Source organism: Canis lupus, chromosome 3, assembly GCF_011100685.1.
Source record: "Canis lupus familiaris isolate Mischka breed German Shepherd chromosome 3, alternate assembly UU_Cfam_GSD_1.0, whole genome shotgun sequence".
Lineage (NCBI taxonomy): Eukaryota > Metazoa > Chordata > Mammalia > Carnivora > Canidae > Canis > Canis lupus.
In genome coordinates, this window is record NC_049224.1 from 57,857,110 (window position 1) to 57,869,162 (window position 12,053).

General features: G+C 38.9%; 1 protein-coding gene across 16 annotated transcripts in view; it reads right to left on the reverse strand.

Moving 5' to 3' along the window:
* ZFAND6 (zinc finger AN1-type containing 6) overlaps positions 1-12,053 on the reverse strand; it is a 64,362-nt gene that overhangs the window by 29,236 nt on the left and 23,073 nt on the right. For 10 of the 16 annotated variants that reach the window (XM_038533014.1, XM_038533011.1, XM_038533022.1 and 7 more), the window contains one exon: positions 4,454-4,614. The exons of the other annotated variants lie outside the window; for them this stretch is intronic. The gene's annotated coding sequence lies outside the window, so the exon portion shown is untranslated. The remainder of the gene's footprint in view (positions 1-4,453; positions 4,615-12,053) is intronic. 16 annotated transcript variants of the gene reach the window in all.

Here is a 12,053-nt window from a genome sequence, read left to right on the forward strand (position 1 = left end):
AAATCTTAAAAAAAAAAAAAAAAAAACCTCCACAAAATGCTAATAAGCAATACCAAAAACACAGTTTTTGGTACTCTACTTTCATAGAGGTATTTAAAAAAATAGTTGCCCAAAGTAATTGCAAGACATTCCAGAAGCTGATTACTCTTTTTCAGTTAAAATGTAATACCTTGGAGAGAGGGATAACAAATACATTGTGAGAAGAACAACTATGAACCATCACAAACAATCGTATATACATAGGACAACCTGATATGTAGTATGGCAGAGTAGAAAGAACAAAGAATGGACTTAATCTTCAAGTTGGTTCTGACTCTGCCACCTTCAATGTAGATAAATGGTCAGCCTCTGGTTCCTCAGATTATCACTAAATTTTAACATGTCTTTTTTAATTTATAGGACTTTAGGAAATCAATTGAGACCATGATTGTGGAACACTTTATGACCCATAAACAGTAATATAAATCTTCAATTTTGGTGGCTTTTAAGTCAACCCCCTGCAGGCCACTCTGTGAGGGAAAGCTGCACAGTGCCAGGTACTTGGTAGAAGCTGCAGTCATAAAGCCAAGAATCCTCACCTGCCCACAGCAAACCTGAGAGGCACCCTCATCACAGACTGCCCACTAGCAAACCTCTGAGCACATCCTCCCTGACTACTGAAGCCATACGGCCTTCTGGACTAAAAGTGAGAAGGAATGGTTTCTAAATCCTCCTCTCTGAAGTTCATGAAAGGACACACTGGTCATTTTGGGTAACTGCCAGTGAAAAACTCACTAGAGGCCCGGAACAGAAGAAGGTGGGAGTGGCTCTGCATGTAAACCTGCAGGCCACAGGGAACCCAATCCCCTAGAGTAGGAAGGAGGGTTTCTCCAGAACTGTTCACTAATTCCTCACCACCACCACTGTTGATGCACCTCCTGCTGTTCTGAAAAGGAGTTCAGGTGACTTTAAAAGTGCATGCTGTATGACATTAGAAGCAAGCAAAAATGGTTGATGCAGTGAAAAATGGAAGGAAAAGCAAGGAGAGGTCAGGTATGTTGTCAATAAACACATGCCCATAAGGGTGTATTTGTGAAATAGAAGCCATCCATTTGACTCTATTCACCCTAGCAGTTAAGGCAAAGAAGAATATGATCAGCAAAGAGGTAAAATATCCGAAAGAAAAGAAAAATCAATTATCTAGAAGTTCAATTAACTTGACTCAGATGACTTAAGATCATTTCCTCTACAGTTCGTAAGTAGAGCATAACGTGAAAGGGTCAACAGATCTGTCAAATAAAGCACACGTTTCTGGGGGTTGTTTACTTTGTTTACTGATACCACCTTTTAATATAAACAATAATATCATGGCCCAACTTCAGTTAATGGGCAGTGTGCCAGAAGCCAGAGTCACAAAATCTGCAAGCATCTGAGGGTGTGCATGGACTTAGCATATATGCTTAGCATTCCAGTGGTCCTTCATCAGGTTTGTGTCTCACTGTGTGTGCTTCGTTCTACTCAACTACCATGGAGGCAGAGGGCAGGGAGTGGGAGGACAAAGAGGAGATGGCACACGGAAACCTCTCTCCTCTAGTATTTTTACAGATCAGGTTTCTAGAAAAGACTGCATTTAAACAAAGAGGTTTTAATGGCTAGAATACAGAAAATCCACCCTAAGTTTCTGGTTAAGAGCACACAGTGCCCGATGGCAAGCCAACCTGGGCTAGGGTTGGGAGGCTACCACCAACAACTCCAGAGCATCATCAGATCACCAGCCTGGTTAGGTGGCCACTCCACCTCTGGCTTAAGATACTCTGAGTAGGTATCCATAGGTCATCATTCCATCTTATATTCTCCAAACTTTTCCTCTAAATTAAAAAATCAAATCAGAAAGCCACACACTTAGATATGTATTCGTAGGCTCTCACTGAACTTGTCAGCCCTTATCACTACGTACGAGGCCCTGTGCTATGTCCTTACATGAAGTACGTCCTTCGGTTCCCACCGTATCCCCATGAGGGAAGCTCCAGAAGCATACCCCCACCACCCACTTTTCAGTTACAGAAATTAAAATTGACACGCCCGATCACTGTCTCCCTGTGAACATCCCCCTTTAATAGATTCTGCACTACTTGCAACTCTTGCTGTTCTGATGGTACCATGGGTAATACTCCAGTTAAGCTAACTAGACCTGGGTGATCACATGACTCAATGAACCAACCTAAAGTCAGATGTGGGGATGGGGAAGAGATAGAATATCAGATACATTAAAAGATACCAAGGCCGCAAACTTCTTGCAATTCTTTTAGGATTTTTCATTCTTTTATCCTTTCTTTAGTTAGAACAGTTATCTGTCCAAATGTGTTCTGCTCCTTGATTATAATCTAGCAAACAGTGAGCTCCTGTAGAACACAGAGCCATGTTTCTACTTCTTGGTATACCCTGAACTCCTGCACTATTTTTAAATACACAGTAAGAGTGATTCTCAGGCTAAAATCCAGACTACTCTGGAGCCTGTAGCAGGATCGTCCAAAAGAGAGAAGATTCCCTTTCAATTAAAACTGCCAACTGATACCTAGCCCTTCCTTAAAGTCTTCAGATTCGTGTACCACCCGTGCCACCACTCTTTCAAAGATGCTTCTGTATCAGAAAGCACTCTGATGAAGCAGCATCCAAACATAAAAAATGGCTTGCTTTAATCCGAGCAGCAGTCAATACAGACAGAATTCAATACCTGGAACACTGCTTGGCCCCCTCAGTGCTCATCCATGCCTTCATTGCAAAAAAGCTGTAATGATTTTTGTATATTGCCTAAAAATCACTTTACCTAAAACCCAGAGAAAATACACCTAACTTTCACCAAGATTTTGAAAGAAATATGGTTTACTTTCCTCTTCCTTTGTAGACTTAAGTCTGATGCAAGAGCCAATCTTTTGTGTTCCAGACAAGTAAAGAGTTGTGTGTCACTGAGAAATGTCACATTTAACAGAACTGCACTACCTAGATCCAAATCCAACTACCTAGAAAATACATGAGCCACACCAGGCTACTGAGAATTTGAAACAGGGCTAGTGTACATAGCTGACAGGGAACAGGAGGGCAGAAGAGTTAAGGATTTCCATCCTACTACTAAGGAAATGCCTCCCATGATACCTACCTCAAAACACCTTAACTTTGTGACTTTCCAAATTCTTAATCCTAAAGCCTTTAAAATCTATTCCTCTGAGGATTTGGAATATACCATTTAGTATTCCTCCTCTTAAAGAAGCAAACCTTTAATAATAACAGTATTTTACAAGTATTGATGACTCACTCAGCCTCACAAGATCCCATATCAGATTGTAATGTCTGCTTTCCAGATTACAGGCACTAAAGCACAGAAAGGCTGAAGTCACTCGTTCAATAAAACATGCTGTGCAAAGGGACATTTGGGACCTGACCTCATACATGGGGCACGCTCCTCATGAGCTTCCTAAATGCCTTCTCATTCACTGATTCTAAAGACTGTCAACTTTGACTTTTCTTCCACCAAGACATTTGTGATGTGAAAGAGAAAGTAAATTCATCTTCATGCAAATACCATTCCCTCCACTCCATGTGACAGTTTGCTCACAGCAACATCTTGTATTTTAATCACCTCATCTATACGTATCATGTATTCCTCTAAGGGGGAAAATCAAGTAAGAGTCTTACTCCTAAATCCATGTAGAAAAAAAAAAACCCAACACAAAACAAAGGAAACAAAAAATAAAAGCAAAAACACAACCAGGGAACAGCAGGGGGGACAAAAAAAAAAAAAAAGCCCCCACCCCCGCTGGCCTCCTGTTGATTCCTAAGGCAGTAACTTTTAATAAGAGAAAAATAATTTTTTCTTCAATAGGTACTTATATTATCAAAGCACCTTTAAAACACAAAGTTGGTAAGTTGAAGACTTCCAAACTGCATTTAGACAATAAGAATTTATTTATTTGGAAGTATATGCTTTGTCTGGTTAAACAGAACTATTTAAAAATTAAGCAATTTAATTGTAATTTAAATTATGAAATTATTCCTAAGAGCAATTTCCTATATTAATACAGAACACTGTATTCCCAAAATACATTTTTATGGTTGTTTGGTAAAAATATTAATATAAAAATGCTATGAAATCAACTGTAAAAGAAGCTGCAATCTTAAGAATTAAAACCTTTTGCTTCACTCTAATAAGATCAGTTAATACAAATTCCCATGCTTAAAATATATCTGAAAAAAGATGCATGATCACTGATACTTAATATTGTTTTTCTCAAAAATATTTTATAAATAAAAATCTACCACCCACTCCACCCTCAGTATCCTACCCACCAGAAAAAAAAACAGACTCTAAAAAAAAATGTGTCATCATGCTGACTCAAGTGTATCGTCAAACACTTTAGATTTAAAAAATTTAGCTACTATTCCCAATGACCTAGGGCTACAGGTTAAGTCTACTCACACAGTTGAGGTTGATGGGCAAACAGCTGTCCTGTATCTTGAGACACACATTAGCCTCCTGCCTTCCCTAGCCTCATAAGCAGCTACTTAAAGTTTGAGTTTTATGCAAGAAAACATTGTAAAGCCTTCAGTGTTTTACTGCAGCAGACTTCAGATTCATTCCTGTAACACATTTAACATGAAACAGAGTTGAGACAGTTAAAATTGACTGTGTACATTTTAATTGTCTAAAATTTTTGAAGTGTTTTCACTATTATAGCTACATAAAAAGGCTTGTTGAAATAACAAGTAATAAAAACATTTTATTTGGTATTAGACACCAATGTATAAATATAGCAACATGTAACTTCACCATATAGATTTTTCTTCACCTGGCCCCAGGCTAGGTGAGCAAGAATTACTTTTTATATACCATCTATACCCAAAATAAGCAAAACTAGGTATACTTTTTTGCTTTTCTAAAGTTTAGTTAATTTATTTAGCACAAACAGCCAGCAACTAAAGAAAAAATTTTACAGTCAAAGGGGATGACTTCAGTATCCTTGGGACACTCCTGAGTAGAGAGAATGAGATCCCTGGTCCTGTTTTGATAGAGGTATGAGCTCGGTTTCGGACATCTACAGTATATTTACCCACAGATTCAAATTTCTATAGTAGCACTATTGTTACAGGTTTATCAAGTATTAGAAGGCTTGCCTGGAAAACAGAACTGCATTCAATCAAAGTGTCCTAGAATACCCAGGTTAACTACTTCCCACCTACACGTATAACATGGGCCTCAAATTTTCTACAAAAAATTTTAGGAGATGATTTAGTACTTCACAGAGTAAACTTACTAATTATAATAGCAACATGGTTTAGAAATATGAGAAGTAACATCCCAATACTCAAATTTCACTGAGCATTTTTAAAGTATTACTTAACACTGAAATAAGCTACTGCATATATACTATAAAATAAAATTGTTTATATTTTACTTATACTGTGCATATAAAGGATTTAAGAAATAATTCAAGCCTCATAAAAGCTATAACTCGATGGAGTAACTTTCACACGAGTTGAAGTATTTGTCCAAGAGTCTCCCCTGTGCTGCAGCAGAACTCAAACTTCTTGAGTGTCGCCCTAGGTTTAAATAAGCCTACAGTAAAACACAATAGCTAACAAATAAATGGTACCATATCTTGGGCTGTAAAACAGAAGCACACTTTCTGAATGATAACAATAACATTTAATGAGTGATTACAGTGTAATAGGCCCCATGCTGAAAATGTTACATGCACACTTAATCCTCATTCCACCATAAAGGGTGGGTACAATTATTACTAACCCCTTACAGATTATGGAGCTGAAGAGTCTGGAGATGCTAGAAACCTGTTTAAGATCACAGAGCCAATAAGTTACAGAGACAGGCCCTGAATCCAGATTTATTTGTCTCCAAAGCCTGGTGCTTCGAGCATCAATCTAGATTAATGTGGTGCAACAGCAGTCCAGTGTCCTAATCAACCGCACCTAGAACAGGTACCTGGATATGGCTCCCCATGAGAAGGGATGGTGCTAATGAATGAATGCCATCAGGTAACCAACAGGATGGCTACAAATTCAGGAAAGCCATCTCTCACAAGAAACGACTGTGAGAAATGGAAGTAACCTAGGGAAGAGACAGAAAGCAATGCGTTTTGAAGGGCTGTTACAGAGGAGGAAAAGAGCAGGCTTATCTCATGTGGTGCAAAAGTACAGAATTTGAAACAATGTGTGGAAGTCTCAGAAGACAAATTCCAGTTCAACATAGGACACTTTCTGATTCTAGGGAATCCAAAAGCTGGAATAGACTCCCTCCTATATTACTGAGTCTGTGCAATTCAGTATTTGAACCTCAACTACCACAGTGAACATTGATTCAGCCAAAATGACCAAAGCACATTGAAAGTCTTTGCAGATGCAGGTTTGACAGGTAATAGTGTATACTGAGTCTCAAAGTTACCTCTCCACACATTGCTTATTACAAAATGAAAAATAACAATCCTTTAAATGGAAGAATCTGGCAGATACCACATTAACTAAAAGATAAAAAATTAATATCACTGATAATGGGACAGATGGGCATGTTGCCTCCTGATGTGATGTACTGAGAAGCACACGTCACTAGTGGAGCATCCCTGCCAACACTACAGCTCCTAAATTTAATCACAAGGACATATCAGACAAACCTAGATTGAGAGAATTCTGTAAATAAATGGTCACTCTTCAAACAATGTCTATGTCCTACAAGACAAGGAAAGGTGAAAGAAGTGCTCCTGACTCAGGGAAAATAAAGCAGCATAGTAACTAAATGCAGCAGGTGATTCTGGGCTGGATCCTGGACTGGAGAAAAATTAATGAAGGAAGGACATGATGGGAAAAAGAAATCCAAAAGTGGACTGTATTAGAGAATTCTATTAGATCAGTGTTAAGTTTCCTTTATTTGATAAGTGAACTGTCTTCGAAAATACAAGAATGGCCTTATCAGAAAATGTGTAAGCATTACATGGTAAACGGACAGGATGCACAAACTTACTGTCACACAGTTCAGAAAAAAATACAAGAGAGAATGAGAGTGAATGTGGCAAAGGATTAACAGTAGGTGAATCTTGCTAAGCGGTATATGGGAATTATTTTTTTTATATGGGAATTATTTATACTATCAATGTAACTTTCTATAATTGTGAAATGATTTCAAAATAAAATCTGAGAAAGATAAATATTTGAAGCTGATGTTCTAAGGATTCTGAATACCGAACAAGTGGACCATTATCCAATCTGATCTCCATATATTCAAACTCCTATCCAACAGCAACCTGAAGTCCTCTTTGATTAACCTATGTGGATGGATGACTTAAAAAGTGCTGAATGACGACACAGGCCATTCCACACCGATGATAAGGTATGACTCCGTGGATCTGAGTCAAGGGCACATGTGGGTCCTCCCAACCTTGTTACCCTGCTGCAACCTCCCCCAAACCACATAGCAGTCAGAGAGGCAGACCTCTCCCACTGGCCAACTGCTCTTTTTCAACTGGGGAATGCGGAAGGGTGCCACCTTGCTAAAAACTCCAGGTAAATTTCTGCTTATGCCAAGCAGCAAAGCAGAACCAAAACAGGAGATGAGTGATCAACAAGATGCAAGGAAAATAGTAAAACAAACATCCCTCCCCAAACAAAACTCAATAATGCCAATAAAAAGCTGATAGAGCACACATTCACTACAGAGCACCCGGAAAAGACAAGCTAACAGAATGTTAATCACTGAGAAGCTGGCCCCCAAATGGGTAATACACAACATTTCAGTGCCATGAAGCCATAAAATAAAGAGGGAGGAAAAAAGAGAGATAACAGTGAGGAATAATACGAAGCAAGCATGAGAAAGGCTACTAACACCCAGCTCATCTTCCTCCCCAGTGCCTTGGCCTATTTTCCCCTCCCTGTTTTCAGTTCAATTTAGTCTTCTCCTGTACTCCAGCTCACCTATGGTTATAAGGGTCTCTGTAAGACTAACAGCTGTAAGAGCACAGCTCTGACTACAGTATAACTATTTGCATGTTATAACCATACTCTTCCCCCCCCCCTCTTCAAGAGGCACAGAACAATAGTCTATTAGGAAAAATCTCACAAACAATTCACTTGGGAAAGGAGTAGAATGATAGCACTATGCGTACTAACAAAGAAGGCAGGAATCGGAGGGATAGATATCCAGCAATATTAGAAAGTCAAGGCTGAACAAAGATGAACTGGGAAGAAAGGATGATTGTAGTCTTCTATACTCAAGATCCCCTCCAACAGGTATGAGCATCCTGTGGCCCACTGTTTACTGTACTTTAGCTAATTCCAGATCAACTCTGTTACAGAGCTGCGGCCTTCTTTCAGGCAGGCTCTCTAGCAGATTAATCTCTGTAACCCAACAGCAAACTATCTTGTCTAAAGAAGGCACTTTATAGGCCCTTACAGAATGCTTAATTGCAAAACAAGGCAAAGGTACTTTATCCTGACCTGAATCCCTGTGTTTGTTGCCATTTTCTCAGGCAGCGCATTATCAAATCCTTTGCCCATTGGATCTATGCACTAGCTTTCCAAATTTTCCTCCGATCTCAATTCAAACTCCAATCTTTGAATGCTGCAGGTTGATGCCCTTTCTTTACAAGAATCATAATAATCCACCTTGTAAAAGAAAGCTAACTCAAACTTAAAATTTAAGTCAATTTTGGACCGAAAATCCTTAATTTAAGAAATATGGGATGTGAGGGGCACATGGGTGGCACAGTTATTGAGCATCTGAATCTTGGTTTTAGCTTGGGTTGTGATCTTGGGGTCTTGAGATCAAGCCCCACATCAGGCTCCACCCTCAGTGCAAAGTCGGCTTGAGATTCTCCTCCACACGCCCTCCCCCCGCCCCAAATAAATCAATCAATCTTAAGAAAAAAAAAAAAAAGAAATACGGGTTGTGTATCCATATGGACATTTATATGTATACATACATATCTGGGAGGGCAGGAAGCAAGTTTTCAGGCATTCTTTGCTTCTAAATCTATCTTACCTAACACTGCCAAGATTGTAACAGACACAAGGAGTTAGCTTTAAGCCAGCCGAAAGCAAAGACCAAGGAGAGTAGGATTCAAAATTCCAAGAGAGGGGCACCTGGGTGGCTCAGTCGGTGAAGCATCTGCTTCAGCTCAGGTCACCATCCCCAGGTCCTCTGATTAAGCCCCCCAGTCAGGCTCCCTGCTCAGTAGAGAGTCTGCTTCTCCCTCTCCTTCTGCCCTCCCCTGCCCCCCCACCCTCTGCTTGTGCTCCCTGTCTCTTAAATAAATGTCTTTAAAACAAAACAAAAAACAAAAGTTCAAGAAAGAGTTAAAGAGTTCTCCTAACCCAACCTCTGAACAGTTTCCCTATATAACCTTTACATCAGTGTTTCTCAAACACATGGATTAACAGCAGAAAATCACAAATTTCTAGGTCCTAACCCACACCTACTTAAATCAGTTTCTGGAGACGGATACCAAGGATTAGCATTCTAACAAGCTTCCGAGGAATTCTTAGATTCAAATCTGAGAACCACTACTTTAGATACATACTGGGAAATATTATTTTAGCACAAAACACAGTAAAAACACAGTAAATACATATTTACAGCTGAAATGAAAACAAGTTTCAAATTACCACATTGTAACTTTGGAATAATTTCAGCCAACTAAAATTAAGTGAAAGGATGCATCTCAAAAGTAATGTCAAAAAACAATGGTTTCTCACTACAAACTCTGGAGAACCACTATTTAAAATTTTAGGAAGTGCTTTTTGTTGGCTGGACAAAAGCAAACATGGTCTGTAAGTAACCAAAGTAGCTGGTAGGGAACAAGTGGTTCCCTCCACTCTTCAGTAATGGACATAACTAAAATAAGAATGGTATTAGTAGACATCTGCTGCTCAGAACTTGGGGCAAAAATTTTTAGTAAAACTTGGAGGAGATGAGGGTTCAAGTACACAGGAAGAATTTTTCAAGATGGTATGTCCTGAACTAATACAATGTTCTACTCCCAGGGTGATTATGGTCCATTTTATATGCTTTCCTCTGAAATGCTGGAAAGGCACTGAAGGCACCAGGATAGAACAGGAAATGAGCACTTCCAATTTCAGGATTACAGAATAAAACAGTTTCTCTCATACTCATGCAGTAACAAGGAGGACAAGAAATAGAACACAAATTCTGTCTTCAATGAAACACAAGACAAGTGTAACCCTGAACCACAATCCATTTACAATCACGCTGAGTGAGAGAAAGCCTGGAAGATGAATGACTAAAGGGAGGAAAAGCCAACAGGCTGAAGGCAAAGGGATGGATACAGCACAAGCCATCTGACCTGGAAAGAAACCTGAAAGTTGTTTGAAAAATGAAAATTTGTATAAAGAAAATTTAGATCTTCCCTCTGCTCACCAATCCCACTCCTACCTACAAAAAAGAGCTCAAAGTGCAAACAGAAAAGTTTATCAGGCAAAACAGTGCATGTAAACAGAAGAACTGAAAAAAACATTACTTTTTGAAAGCCTCCTTGTAGCAAGCACTGAACTAATAAGCACTTTACTTTTTCAAAATTATTTTTAAGTTTAAGGAATTATAGTTTTCAGCATGTCACACATTTAAAGCATGTATATGATATATACTTCTTGAAATCTTAAGAGATACACTTAGCTCATCTTTATATTATTTAAATTACAAAACCAGTCCTCGTTGACCTCACTCCTCAGACTGGCATGTAAGGTGGAAAAGCTGTGGCAGCTGGAGGCAAAGAAACACTAGTTTGGAGAGTCAGAATCCCTGGCTCCACTCTCTCTGCCTCAATTATTTTGGGGGTGAACACCAATTAACACAGAACATGGTCAATGCTACCCTCGTATACTAACACAAGTCAAGTCCTTCTTCACCGAGGAGCCTATTTTTCAGAGAGAACTGAGACGTTCATAAGCTTTTCCTGGGTTTCATCCTTTTTTTATAGAATAGGTAACACACGTGACATGTACACAAATAAATGTATGACTTCACAGAACAAAGCTACAATACATCTACTGTGCTTAAATTATTCCAAGATGTGGGACACCTGGGTGGCTCAGTGGTTGAGCACCTGCCTTCAGTCCTGGGCATGATCCTGGAGTCCCGGATTCGAGTCTCAACATCAGCCTCCCTGCATGGAGCTTGCTTCTCTCTCTGCCTAGTCTCTGCCTCTCTCTCGGTCTCTCTCATGAATGAATAAACAAAATCTTAAAAAAAAATTATTCCAAGATGTTCACATTTTGTAGAGAATAGCTATAGTTAATGTAGCTTCTTTTCCTGCTTTTTCTAAATTTCTGAAACCAACTACAATGCACTGAAGGTTTCCAGCAAAAAAGATGGAATGTGATTCATATTCCATATTCTGATTAGGCAAACATAAATTATAAAATAGTCAGATCTGTTGGGATTACGATCATTTGGAAACGCTCAGCTGTGGCCCCCACCTTACAGAAACTCAGTCACTATCTCGCTGCCTGTGCTCTCTGTACTATGGGCATTACTAAAAACTTGGTTGTCTAACTGTTGAAGAACCCAGGCCTAACAAAGGACAGCATTATAAAAAATTAAGACAGCATTATTAAAAAAAAAAAATCACATTAAAATTTTTGCCTAAATGAAACTCATTTGGTGAAAATAATTAGATAAGAGGTGCTAAGAACTGTTTCCTTAAAAAAGATATTTAATTATTCCAAGAAAACTATCTAAATCATTATAATAATAAAACATGGCTTAGAGTTCAGTCATACACAGACCAGCAATTAAACATCCAGACTCCTCAGAGATGCCCCTATGCTCTCACCTACCCTTAGTCTCTAGTTTCACACACACCCCCTTACCTCATTCACTATTTCGAAAAAAAGATATATTTAAAAAACAAAACAAAACAACCCCATCACCTCATAGGTTACTATTCCACTGACTAAAAAGACAAGATCAATGAAATCCTACTTTGGAAGTTTTTGCTTTACGACTTTCTCTTCCTCCTACTTGCCAAATGGGATCACACCTAAGGAGACCTTATCTT